General features: G+C 35.8%; 1 protein-coding gene and 1 long non-coding RNA gene across 9 annotated transcripts in view; one reads left to right on the top strand and one right to left on the bottom strand.

Annotated features, from left to right (window-relative positions):
* The window catches only part of LOC126873776 (IQ motif and SEC7 domain-containing protein 2-like), a 144,348-nt gene that overhangs the window by 65,829 nt on the left and 65,202 nt on the right, over positions 1-13,317 (top strand). The window lies entirely within an intron of this gene.
* Positions 8,863-11,861, bottom strand: LOC126873798 (uncharacterized). The gene is made up of 2 exons (XR_007692548.1): positions 10,407-11,861; positions 8,863-9,229 (listed from the first exon to the last, which is right to left on the bottom strand). It is a non-coding gene; the product is annotated as an uncharacterized LOC126873798 (long non-coding RNA).

Genomic DNA, 13,317 nt, shown 5'->3' with positions numbered 1-13,317 from the left:
TAATTTGATTGCGAAAAATATATTTAAATACGTCTGGCCTTTTTAAGATAGTTTTTGGCTTAAATAAAGACACGAAGTTGGCAACCATGCAAAAGAATATGCGGATGCCTTCCACGCGTTTGGTCATTTTAAACGACAGTTTCGCTCGTCGTTTCGTCTTAAACGGCCGTTTCGCTCGTCGTCAAGGCATATTTTTATCAAAATGAAGGCTTGTTCGCTCGATGTAAACGCACCATTACGAAGCTTTTTAAGACGATTCGGTGGAAGAAGAGCGAAGAGATAGGGAATTTTCGTTTCGATTACAAGAAGATCGGAGTTAGAAGGAATTCAACGAAGATTTATTTTAACTCTGCTACATTCTTTGGGCAATCTGTAATTCAACCATGTGTTTTTATCGTTAGCTCGCAACTATTAGGATCAGATAGAAATGGGTCAATTCCTGGATGAAGTGGCGGGACGTTTCGAGAAGAAAGTTTGCTCTGAGATTGTATTTAACTTCTCGATTCGTCTTATAATGGTCAGTTTCGTTTTTTCTTATTTCTTTTTCCTCTTTTTTTTTTTTTTTTAATAGAACATAGCGTTGCAAAGCCTATTATCGGTAACCAGATGTTGATCTGAGTGGGTCGGAACTAAGAAAACATCTTGGTGGAAGAAAAAGATGTCCCAGTCCACGTACTCGATATAATACCGCGTTGAAAAAATTGAAAAGACTCCGTGGGTAGATTTTAGAATGATCCGGACAAATCCGTTTCGTGATGTCGATCCGTCTTATTTCGAAAGCAACAGCGGTCTGCATCTTCTTTTATTAAGAAACATTCCAAGTAAGAAATATAACGATGTAACAAATTTTAAAATCCATATAAAAAAAAAAGAAGTACAAGGAACAATTGTAAAGAAACAGACACGTTATCATCGGACGTTATCATGGTAAATCTGAAATTTCAAAAGTCGTCAAAAAGACAGCGAAACAAAATTCATCATCTGCAAACTAATCTTCCTTCGAGTTTCTCTGTTTCTTCCTTTTTGCTAAGTAGTTCGAAAAACCACGCGATTATCTAAATGAGAGCAACGCTACGCAACTCTAACGACTAACTAACTTACTAATAAAGACTTGAAAGAGAAACGCCTGGTAAGAAGAACGATAAGACGAGAATGGGAGAACTCGTGGCAAAATGGCAAAACACCATCTTACGTGAATGCAGAAGGAACGTACGCGGATTAAACTCGGCTGTGGCTTTCACGACAACAGAACAGATATACCTAGTTGCGTTGTAAATATTACAATTATATATAATCAGAATCACACACGAACACACACATACACACACACGCACACACACAACGCGCGCGCGCGTGCATATTTAATTAACGTTTGCAGACTGCAGACGCGAATCCGCGTTTCATAATACCTCATGCGGTATCCTATAAAAATGTTAACTACGATTAATTAAAACAATAAAAGAAAACCTCTATGACTCGAAGATACTACGTCTTCCCTTGATGTTGAAATTATCGGGATCGGCCACTGTATTTGTGATAAATAGTAGTCACCGATACCTTAGCAGGCAATGGGACGAAAACGACAAATAAATGAAGATTAAAAAAAGAAAAAAATAGAAAGAACAATAAAGAAAGTAACAGTAAACTCAAAGACTCAAAAACGGAGACTAGACTGACGGACTCTGGGAGAATGGAAGTTAAACGAGAAATTGCGCGTGTGAATCGGAAGATATTACGCAAAGTACGAGGAAATGCTTCGTATGGAAATAGTGAAATTCCTGGCTAATGCGTACATTAATTTCTCGTAAATGTAACATGTGCGATCTGATCATCTGGCGGCGTATAAAGCAACGTATAGTTAGGACGACGGGACGAGAGGCCGGTGAATTCCAGTAGCGTGTAAACGTTTGTGAGAATCGTTGTTTTACACGCGGTTCGTCGTTGTATCAGCAAGCCGCTTAGGAAGCGGATAATAAAGAAGAAAGCGAGACAATTCTCTTGCTTAAACGGCAGCAACACGCCTGCAATCTTCGTGAAACGATCGCTCGTAGCGTATCGTCCGGTTGAAACGTATCGTTCGTTCGTCCGCGACTCGATCGGTGGCCGGTATTTATGCGATATTTTACGAGATTGTTGGACAAGATGTGACAAATAGATAAAAAAGCGATGTTTGTAATAGTTTGTAACAAGCGTGACAGAGATGGAGTGACGCATTACGCTCGTGTTAGATGGCTTTAGGAGGGACGTGAAAGTTTTATGGAATGGCAGGTTCCCATGGCCAAAGATGGACGTTCAACGATCCGTCGGACGACTGTTTGCTATTGTGTATCATTGTACCATTGTAGGTTCTTTAGCCAAATGGCAATCTTTTGGTAACAGCGTCGTTGAAAATATTTATTAACTTGGTTATACTGCGAATGTTCGTGCAAATTCACGTTTTTATGAAGCAAACGGAGGAAATACAATGGGGTTAGGAAATTCGATCGCTGCAATTTTCAATTTCTCCGACTATCGCAATATCGAAATATTTTCGTCGAACTTCGGTTTGCTAGATCGTATTCTGTTTTATTCAATTTCGCATTCCTAGAATAGAAAATTCCTTCGATTTTCGTAGAACGTTAGAATCGTTCGAATTCTTCGGTTGGTAACGATCGACGAGACCTTGAAATCTTATCTGATCGCTGAAATTTGACACTTCTTTAATTCTCATAATACTACGGCGTTCGAGTCGCGCTCGTTTCTCGTAACTGGAACCTTTCAGTTCTTATCGTTCGGTTTCCAAAATATCGAATTTCTCCGATTTCTGCGATCAATTTAGATTACAAATTTCAGATTCTTTCTAAAAACAAACGAAAATACCACTCTAGAATACTAATAAAATAATAGCTGCGATTGTAATAACGATAAATAATTATTTACATCACGAAACAATTTCCTATCTGTTGCTCTCCACGCATTTTTAATTACATCTCCATAAACGTATAATAAATTGGCACGAATATCCGCTACGATCTACTTGTAAATTTATTCGACGCGTGTGTCAGCTCGGATCGAGGATACGCAATTATCGATGCCCGTGTTTCGCTAGAAAGTAGCTATCCAAGCTTCTTCCGGTAGGACAGCCTAGCGGAAGATCGACAGGGAATCGAGTTTGAAACGATATTGCTGTTACGTTGGTTGGCGAAGTTTGCCATCTGCGATCGAGTTACTGCGAAAATCGTCGGTACGGCCGTTTTATTGGATCCCGGAAACCCGTGGCACGAATTGCGATTGTCTGCAACTTGCGCCAAGCTAGGGCAAAGTGAATCGAGGCTCGTTAGCGTCTCATTATACTCGTGGGACTATAGTCGATCGCGCACTTATCGAGTTATGGCTTCAATGGCAGTGTTTTATTAAACACAGTTGCTGCATCGTGAAATTACTACTAATTTCAATTCTACAATTAGCGTCGTTTGTTTGCTTAGTTCTCGATTCGTTCTACAAGTACAAAATTTCATTTAATTTTCGCGCGCTTTTGCGTAATTTTGTTTAAGATGTCGCTGCACTGGTATTGGCTACACTGCAAATTTTTACGCGTTTGCCAGAAAACTTGCACAGAATGCGTGTGATACGGAAAGACATACAAAACGTGCACAAGGTATAGCGCTTGCTATAATCTTTGATAGGCAAAACTCTATAACTGTACAGTGTACGTCGATAGAAAACTATCGACGTTTTGTTCTCTGAATAATATTCTCGGAAATATGAAATTGCATAAAAATGCACGGTCTACTGGCAACCGATTTTTATATCGTTACCAACTATTTTTCAAACTAGTTTCGAGCGTGTCAAATTCTATACAGTTTTCTTATCTTTGAAATTTTAACGCTAACACCGTTGTACCATCATTTTATGTTTCTTTTAATTGTTTCGAGCGCACAAAAATTCTGTGCAAATTTTCTCCTATGTTTTTAATTTTCAAAATTCTACTCGACTCTATTGGTTTGGCAACTAAGTGACTGCGGATTTTGTCATTAGGCGATATTGACAAAATCCGCAACCACTTAGTTGCCACCCGTTTCTATATTTCTTTTTACTGTTGGTTGGTTCAAATAACAAAATGTATTTCGAATGCATCAAATTCTATACATGGTCGTCTTCAGCGTTATTTCTCAAGCTTTACTCGACGTCGATAAACCTTTTATCTTAACAACCCTTTTATTTTATTTCTTCTGCCTTTTCTTTTCCATTCGTATCGTCTACCTGAATTTTCCTATCGTTTAACTATTCTTCGAGACTATTCTTGGTATCGATTTATGAGATTTAATCTAAATTTTTAGAAAAGTTTTATCACCGATACTCACGCAGATAGCGTCGTTGAAAGCTTTTGCCGCTTTCGTATAATGACGTCATCGTTGCATAATAGTTAGCCGTAAAAAGACTGTACAATTATAGAGCTCTCAGTTATGAAGCTAAAAGCCTTCGACTATAGAATTATGAGAAGATGCGCAACTGGCAGGTGTAAATTTTCATTGCATTTCGATGCTGTAAAGCGTAGAGGATTTCGTTATTCTTTTTAAATGAAACTTATTTTTATCTTCTTTTTTCTTACTGGCATTGTATTTATACAAATTTTCAATGAAAATATTTATACGTCTAATTTTTTAGTAAAATATTCAATCGTTACTATTTAACATTATTTCTATAATAATAGTTCTATAGTTTTCTTACTGGAATATTTAAGAATTTTATTTTCATTAGAATGTTCGTCAATTGATTACTCTTGTTGTTTACGTTAAAAAGAAAGGAAAATTGGAATATCTAAAAATGATTTATGTTTTCGCTGGCGTTTTTCACGCTGACACATTAACATAAAAGATAAGAAGAAAGATACACAATTTTTTATTATAACACTCGGGAACTGATATTTTTCTCTTAGAATATTTATTAACATAACAAATTACAATTATCATTGGCCTCTATCAACGTCGCGGTGATTATTATAGGTAAAAAAAAAAAATGAAATTAACGCCATGCGAAGATTGACGTAGTTAATAGCACTTCCGGATTGATTCAAGGCCGTGTAATCAATTACGCTTTCATTACGCTTCTTCGCTACCTTCGTCGATTTACGTCACGCATTTACACGTAATATCAACTTCGCGAACTCAAACTCGTAATATCTTCTTCGCGAAACTAAAACTCGTGTCCTTAAACACTCGTATGATATGAAAGAGCCAACGACAAAAGAAGAAAAAAAAAAAAAAAAAAGAAAAAAGAATAGTTGTCAATGGCAGCTTTTACCATTATGTGGAACAGGAAGTGAAAGTGCTTTTACACTATTACGTTTCACTAAATCCATTAAGGCACCTGAGCATGTATGTTTAATTCGCATTACGAAACAATTGATTGGCCTTCGAACGTTTACTCGAATGATTAATACAGATATTTTGCAATATTTTTTACATAGTACTTTAATAGACAGTGGCATGAAAAAGTTTCTGCCTATATACATTTGTCATTTTATGTTCGTAGACTGATGTATAAGAGAATTTTAAATATTATCGAGTAGGAGATAAGTAAAAGAAAATAATATAAGACGTAAATATTGTTGTAGAGTTGTATAATGTGTTATTTAAAATTTTTTTTTAAAATATCGCTTTTGGGTTGTAAAGTGAAAAATGTATCTGACTGGAAACTTTTACACGTCACTGTGCACTGGATACAAAAATATTTGTGTAAATACTTGCACACCAATATGATAAAAAAGTACCAGTGGAAAAATTATTAAAATTCATAGTGCGTCAATTCCGAACTTCCCTTTGTACAGTGGCTGCAAAAAATATTTGCAAAATACTTCTACCAAAATGAAAAAAACGACCAATACAAAAATTACTAAAATTAAAAATGCACCAATTCCGAGCTTCCCTTTGTACAGTGGCTGTAAAAAATATCTGCAAAATACTTCTACCAATATGGTAAAAAAATACCAGTGCAAAAATTACTAAAATTTATAGTGCATCAATTCCGAATTTCCTTTTGTACAGTGGCTGCAAAAAATATTTGTAAAATACTTCTACCAAAATGAAAAAAAACGACCAATACAAAAATTACTAAAATTAAAAGTGCACCAATTCCGAGCTTCCCTTTGTACAGTGGTTGCAAAAAATATTTGCAAAAATCTCCCCACTAATATGGCAAAAATATCACTAATATGAAAATTACTAAAATTCATAGCGCACCAATTCCGAATTTCCTTTCGTACAGTGGGTGCAAAAAATAATTGCAAAATACCTCTACCAATATAGTAAAAAGTTACCAATACAAAAATTACTAAAATTCCTAATGTATCAATTTTATGCATTTCTTTGATCCTTCGCTGTGTATCTTTAATTTCACCAAAGAGAAGAATAAAATGAAAACACGCTCGCCTGATCTGAACAATCTCGATCGCTTCTCAGAAACAATGTTAATAGCAACAAAAGGATTACGCTTCGTTCTAAAAAGTTAATGTAACATGAATTTCGTTTTCCAATAGCCGCTGGATAGAAAGAGCGGCCTACAAAGGGTCCAGTAAACAAATGTATTATGCATAACACGAAGCTCTACTTCGTTGCGATTCCTTCTTTCAACGTTAACCGTGTTTTCTATATGTTTCTTTCCCTTCATTTTATCCTCGTTTCTCTCTCTCTCTCTCTCTTTTTTTTTCTTCTTCTTTTTCGTTCACCTTTTCGCGGATTTACACACACGAGAGTCGATCATATTTATCGGCTGAGGAGATTGTCGGATAAAGAAAGTCGAGAATTGCCAGACGGCGATTAGTATCGTTCGCATGATGCGAATCGGATTCACGATCGAACGATCATTGTTGACCAGCGGCGTGGCTGGCTCTCTATTTTCATATGAAAAGAGAATAAGGGAAGAGAACCGTGGCTGGAGCGACGGCTAAAATTGTCGAAAGTTGACTTCGCGCCAACTTTACGGAATATCTGGTCGTTGCTCGGAAAACCTCTTCGTGGAACGATGCTCCAGCTATTGGAAAATTTGAATAAAATTCGGCAATATTTAGTACTCTTCTTTCAATACATCCATATCTATGGTTTCAGACTATTTCGTTTCTCTTTCGTTTGACAACTTTTAATTAAACTTTTGTTGGTGAAAAAATCAGTAGGAAGCCCGAGATAGCGAGAAATTTGAATCAAAAGGCGAAGTTGTACTTTTAGGATCTTCTTCGGGATAATTGATGCTTTCGTGTGCGTTATTCTAAAGTTATTCTGCTATTAATTTTGATCAAATTTATTTCAGCGTTCACGATTCGTTCTACGGCAAATGGTTTATCGCGTTTTAGTTGATAATTGCAGACGAAAAATAAGACTGAACCTAATCTTAAACTAATCTTCTGCTAAATACATTTCTACGTTTATTAATATCTAATTATTAATATTATTAAAATACTCTAGCAACAAATACCTCGTGATTTCCATGTATCTACGTTCTCGTTTGCTGATCCGGTTCTAATTCAGTAATTGAAGGAATCTAAGGATGAAAAACGTGCCAAGCAACGAGATGATCCCAAAAAGTGTGACAATCGCGAACACCAGTCTCATTATATTGGGTTGGCAACTAAGCGATTGCGGATTTTGCCATTACCACCTAATGACAAAATCCGCAATCGCTTAGTTGCCAACCCAATACCACCGTCTACTGCTCTTTGAAAACGACACCCTGTCGTACGCAATAAAATCATCGGAATTCCCCTTTATTCGTAGTTCTATAATCGCGACACATCTTGCCGAAAATAAGTAGCTAGATAAAAGTATCCGAGATACTTTCGCGCGTTAGTACGTCGTGGACGAATGGCGAATCGGTGAAAGGCAGAGTCGATGGCGCTGTATCGCTGAGAAACCGAGGATTTATTAATCGTGATGGGCGTTTCGCCGGCGAGAGTTTCATTGGGAAAACACAGGCGATCGTAGGAAGCCCGGAAATTGCGTACCATTATTGTCATTAAAGATTTCTACGTTTGTGTAACTTTCACCGCGGGCACGTGACGTCGCAACAAACACGAGGCTTGAGACTGAGACGCGAGCGTGCCACTTGCTCGTTAGCGATAGATTCTTCTCCCAGCACGCACGCGTACGCCAAAAAAAGGAAAGAATATCGACGTTCTAAACTTCATTGGCCCCGTTCAACGCAACATTTCGTCGAATCTTCTTCGTGTGTTGTTCGTGCAACCTCGAAAATTAGCCAACGTCTCTCCACTGTTGCAGCTACCGTGCTACGATAACTGCGAAACGTTTCATTTGTACGCTGGAGATTGCGACTCTTTTGTCCTCGTTGCTTGGTCGCCTTAGTTTACGCCCTCGGTTTAGATCATGTTTCGCAAATGTTTTTCTAAGAAAGGAAAAAGCACGGAGGCTGAAAATTAATTTGAGCCGATTCTCAGCACCTTGCTCGGCCTTCTCGCTATTGAGAAACTTCTCGAATGATTTCTCAAATTTCAAACACTTTGTCGATCAATCTGAGAAAACATTCGAAATGTCAAATATTTTGCGTCCAGACAATTTTGAGCCACACGCGTATTTAAAGTTAGCAATTCTACGCACCATTCTACCGATCCATTCGTTGCCAAAATTAATTTGAATCTGCTTTAATTACTCGTACGATTGAATAAACACCTGCAACTGCAAATATATTGCTATAAAGTAATTTCAAACGGCACATGGAAAAAATCCAATCGCTCAAACAAATTACAATCGATCTCGCGTGATTCGATCGGCATTGTTGAAACGAGACTGGCGTCTATCGTTCAGTGGGGCGTTAATTGCGGAAAGAAGTTGGCGTGAATATCTCCGTGGGGGATTTCATTCATCGGTTCATTCGTTTCTTTTCTCATCTTTCTTTTTTTTTTCTTTTTTCTTTTTTCTTTTTTTTTGAACGAGACCGACGTTCTCAGAAGCGCGTCGCGAGGAATCGTCTGAAACCGTGTTCGATTTATCCCCCTCGATACCTTCAGCCTCTTCTCGCGTGTCTGCGATATTGCATTCATTCGACGAGTGGCTACACCCTCGTATACCCCTCCATACCAACAGTTTCTCAATTATCACGGCCGAACAGACGACGACACGGTCGTTGCGAATGCGCCTTGAAGCTCGTTTCACAGCTCGTGTATCACGACCTCGATTTCATTACACCCGAACGAACCAACTTCCTCGTTTCTGTCTTCTCCGTGTGGAAAAAGAGCCTTTTTCTGGAAACGAAAGTGACATTTTTTAAGATACAGCAATTTTTGAAAAATAATCATTTTTGACGTAAGAAATTGTTGATTTCTAAAGTAGTGTTGGGAATATAATAAGGTTGAAGATTCAAAGTAATGATGAATTTTGCAATAATTTGAATTATTTCATTACTTTGAGATACGAGGATTTTCCAGATAGCACTCGTTTCTAGGATGCAGCAATTTTTGAAAAATAATCATTTTTGACGTAAGAAATTGTTGATTTCTAAAGTAGTGTTGGGAATATACTAACGTTGAAGATTCAATGTAATGGTGAATTTTGCAATAATTTAAATTATTTCATTACTTTGGGATACGAGGATTTTCAAGATAGCACTCGTTTCTAGGATGCAGCAATTTTTGAAAAATAATCATTTTTGACGTAAGAAATTGTTGATTTCTAAAGTAGTGTTGGGAATATAATAAGGTTGAAGATTCAAAGTAATGATGAATTTTGCAATAATTTGAATTATTTCATTACTTTGGGATACGAGGATTTTCCAGATAGCATTCGTTTCTAGGATGCAGCAATTTTTGAAAAATAATCATTTTTGACGTAAGAAATTGTTGATTTCTAAAGTAGTGTTGGGAATATAATAAGGTTGAAGATTCAAAGTAATGATGAATTTTGCAATAATTTGAATTATTTCATTACTTTGGGATACGAGGAGTTTCAAGATAGCACTCGTTTCTAGGATGCAGCAATTTTTGAAAAATAATCATTTCTAGCACACAAGAGTATTGAAAGAGTAATCATTTCCACTATACGAACAGTGTCGAAGAATAATAATTTTTTAGATACAAAAATTTATGAAAAAACGATCGTTTTTAACATACAACACTCTTGGAAGATTAATGATTTTTCAGGATAACAAACATTCCTGGCAATTATTATTATAATATATACTTGAAATTAGAATAGTCTATAGACCATAGACTGTAGAGTATATAGTGTGTGAATGAAAGCGTAGATAAAGGAAGGCGAACAAAGACTGTGAGAGGTAAACGTAGGAGATAAGGAAAAGATGTATGGAAAGTCAGAATAACGAACGATGTGGACAAATAAAAAGATGATATTACGATCCATATATACTTTATCACGTACAGAAAATTAAACATTATACATAGAAAATAAAATTGATTCACGTACCTTGACAATCTCGTTCTTTCGAAATATAATTTTTAACGTGTGTTACCCACATTGAACAGAATTTTCCTCGTTCGTTTTTTACAAAACTCAACGCAATTGAAAAATTCCAACAACTCGAAGAATTATGCGACAGCGTCAATCGTATCTATCCAACGCGTGTACTTCGCGAAACCGTCAAAAATAGCAACAAGCGACACGCACGTTAAAACGTGTAAAGTACTCGGCGTGTAAAATGTTTGAAACAAAAAAAAAAAAAAAAAAAAAAAGTTGAAAATTTTTATCATAAAAATTCTTAAAAGCTGGAAGTCTGCTACAGCGGCATATTAATTTCTCCTTTGCTTAGTTGAAATTTTGAGATTTCGTGGAAAGATCGCCTAAGTGGATTTATTAAGGGAATATTCAACTGCGAGATTTTTCCAACGTCGAAACGCAACGAAGTATCGCGGGCCTAATACGGCCGAGAAATTAAATTAACTCGGTTTCTTGAACACGCTCAATGAGATCAATTAAGGAGAGGCTGTTTTATTCGCTGAAATTGCTACAGAGACACTGTGTTTGATTTTGAGGCGGCGCCACCAGTTGGATCGAGATCGCTCTACTTTCAACTCATCGTCATTGATCGTATACAACGTAGACGTAAGAAAATCCATCAACTCGAATCGTTATATAGTCGTGTGATCGATTAGAAAAATGTTATTTGTAAATTAGAACGTACTTAACACCGATCTTAGCAAATTGTTTCAACGTTCGATTGAAAATTCAACATTCGTCGTTCTTTCTTTCCTTCGTCTAACTTTACGTAGTTTTTACATTAATTCTTATGGAATTCTTATATTAGCAAAAATTGAGAATTCCATCGATCGGATGATATTGGCTTGGCAACTAAGTGATTGCGGACTTTGTCATTAGGTAGTATTGGCAAAATCCGCAATCACTTAGTTGCCAATCTAATGGAAGAATTCACGTAAAGTTCGACGAACGAGAAAGAAAAGGCAACGAATTTGAAATGAAATTTGGAAACCGGTGGTTTGATCGGGTCTGTGGTAGTAACGAAAATGATAAAAATACAAGGGAGGATAATTATAAAAAGGAAATAGCATAAATTTCGTAGTAGATTGTTATCGTTTTTAAACAAATGTATATTTAAAAACAGTTAGCTACGTTTGACGAGTATACTCGTCATCGTCTACTCTTTGCCACACATCCTGCGCGTAACAGCTTCTTCGTCTTCTCAAAGAGGTCGCATTGGCTAACCGGTTAAACGAATAAAAAAGAGTAGAGGAAAAAAAATATTTTCGAAATACATATTTTACTTCGTTATTTTTAATTGTACTATTTATTTATTTACAATTTTATTTAACGTATAAATATATCATGGTAGAAAAATGATAGAAAGAAGAAAGTTGTCAGAGGATGGATGAAAAAGTAAAAATTTGGTGTTTTATTTAGAAAAAGGGAAAAGGAAGAAAGTAAAATGTCGCGTTAAGCATCGAATGATAAATAGAGAGTGTCTTTTGCCGATGTTTTATAGCCGTTCTCGTGTGCGGATCGAAAGGATAGAATCGAGTTCCTTTTTCTGCCGCGATCCATTAACCTCCACGAATGCAAATGGTCGGCGAGCAAAGGCCAAGCTCTCTCGCTATTCCAGACATTCTAATCCGAGGCGAAAGTCGACTGTGTTGAGGTCTGCGACACGGATTGATTTTATCATGTGTGACTTTTTTCTTTTTTTTCTTTTTTTTTTTTAAATTGTCACTGCCTTCAATTTGTATAATTACCTATAACGACGCAATAAAAAGATAATTTCCAACAATTTAGAATGAGCAGTCGCTCTTGTTCTACTTATCGATAATGATCGGTAAGGCACAAAGTTCATAAGGAAAGGAAGAAATTCGTGACATTGTAGTTTGACTCGCAAGTAAAAATTTGAGCAAGAGGAAATTCCCATCAAGATATTCGAAATTATAAAATTCCCCAAGAATAATCAACGAGGAACAAGATTTAAAAAAATTCGTGAAAATTATTGTTTGAGACGCAAGTTTAAAAATTTGAGCAAGAAGAAGTTTCCATTAAGATATTCGTAATTACAAAATTCATCAAGTATAGTTAACGAGGAACAAGATTAAAAAAAATTCGTGAAAATTGTTGTTTGAGACGCAAGTTTAAAAAATTGAGCAAGAAGAAGTTCCCATTAAGATATTCGTAATTACAATATTCATCAAGTATAATTAACGAGGGATAAAATTAAAAGAAATTCGTGAAAATTGTTGTTTGAGACGCAAGTTTAAAAAATTCCCATCAAGATATTCGAAATTATAAAATTCCTCAAGAATAATCAACGAGGGATAAGATTAAAGGAAATTCATGAAAATTATTGTTTGAGACGCAAGTTTAAAAAATTGAGCAAGAAGAAGTTCCCATTAAGATATTCGTAATTACAATATTCATCAAGTATAATTAACGAGGGATAAAATTAAAAGAAATTCGTGAAAATTATTGTTTGAGACGCAAGTTTAAAAAATTGAGCAAGAAGAATTCCCATCAAGATATTCGAAATTATAAAATTCATCAAGTATAATTAACGAGGAACAAGATTAAAAAAAATTCGTGAAAATTGTTGTTTGAGACGCAAGTTTAAAAATTTGAGCAAGAAGAAGTTTCCATTAAGATATTCGTAATTACAAAATTCATCAAGTATAGTTAACGAGGGATAAAATTAAAAGAAATTCGTGAAAATTATTGTTTGAGACGCAAGTTTAAAAAATTCCCATCAAGATATTCGAAATTATAAAATTCCTCAAGAATAATCAACGCGGGACAAGATTAAAAGAAATTCGAGAAAACTATTGTTTGAGACGCAAGTAAAAATTTGAGCCAGAGGAAATTCCTATTAGAATATTGATAATATTAA

Source organism: Bombus huntii, chromosome 15 (assembly GCF_024542735.1).
Source record: "Bombus huntii isolate Logan2020A chromosome 15, iyBomHunt1.1, whole genome shotgun sequence".
Lineage (NCBI taxonomy): Eukaryota > Metazoa > Arthropoda > Insecta > Hymenoptera > Apidae > Bombus > Bombus huntii.
The sequence above is the reverse complement of the archived record's forward strand: the minus strand, read 5'-3'. Positions and strand labels throughout refer to the sequence as shown.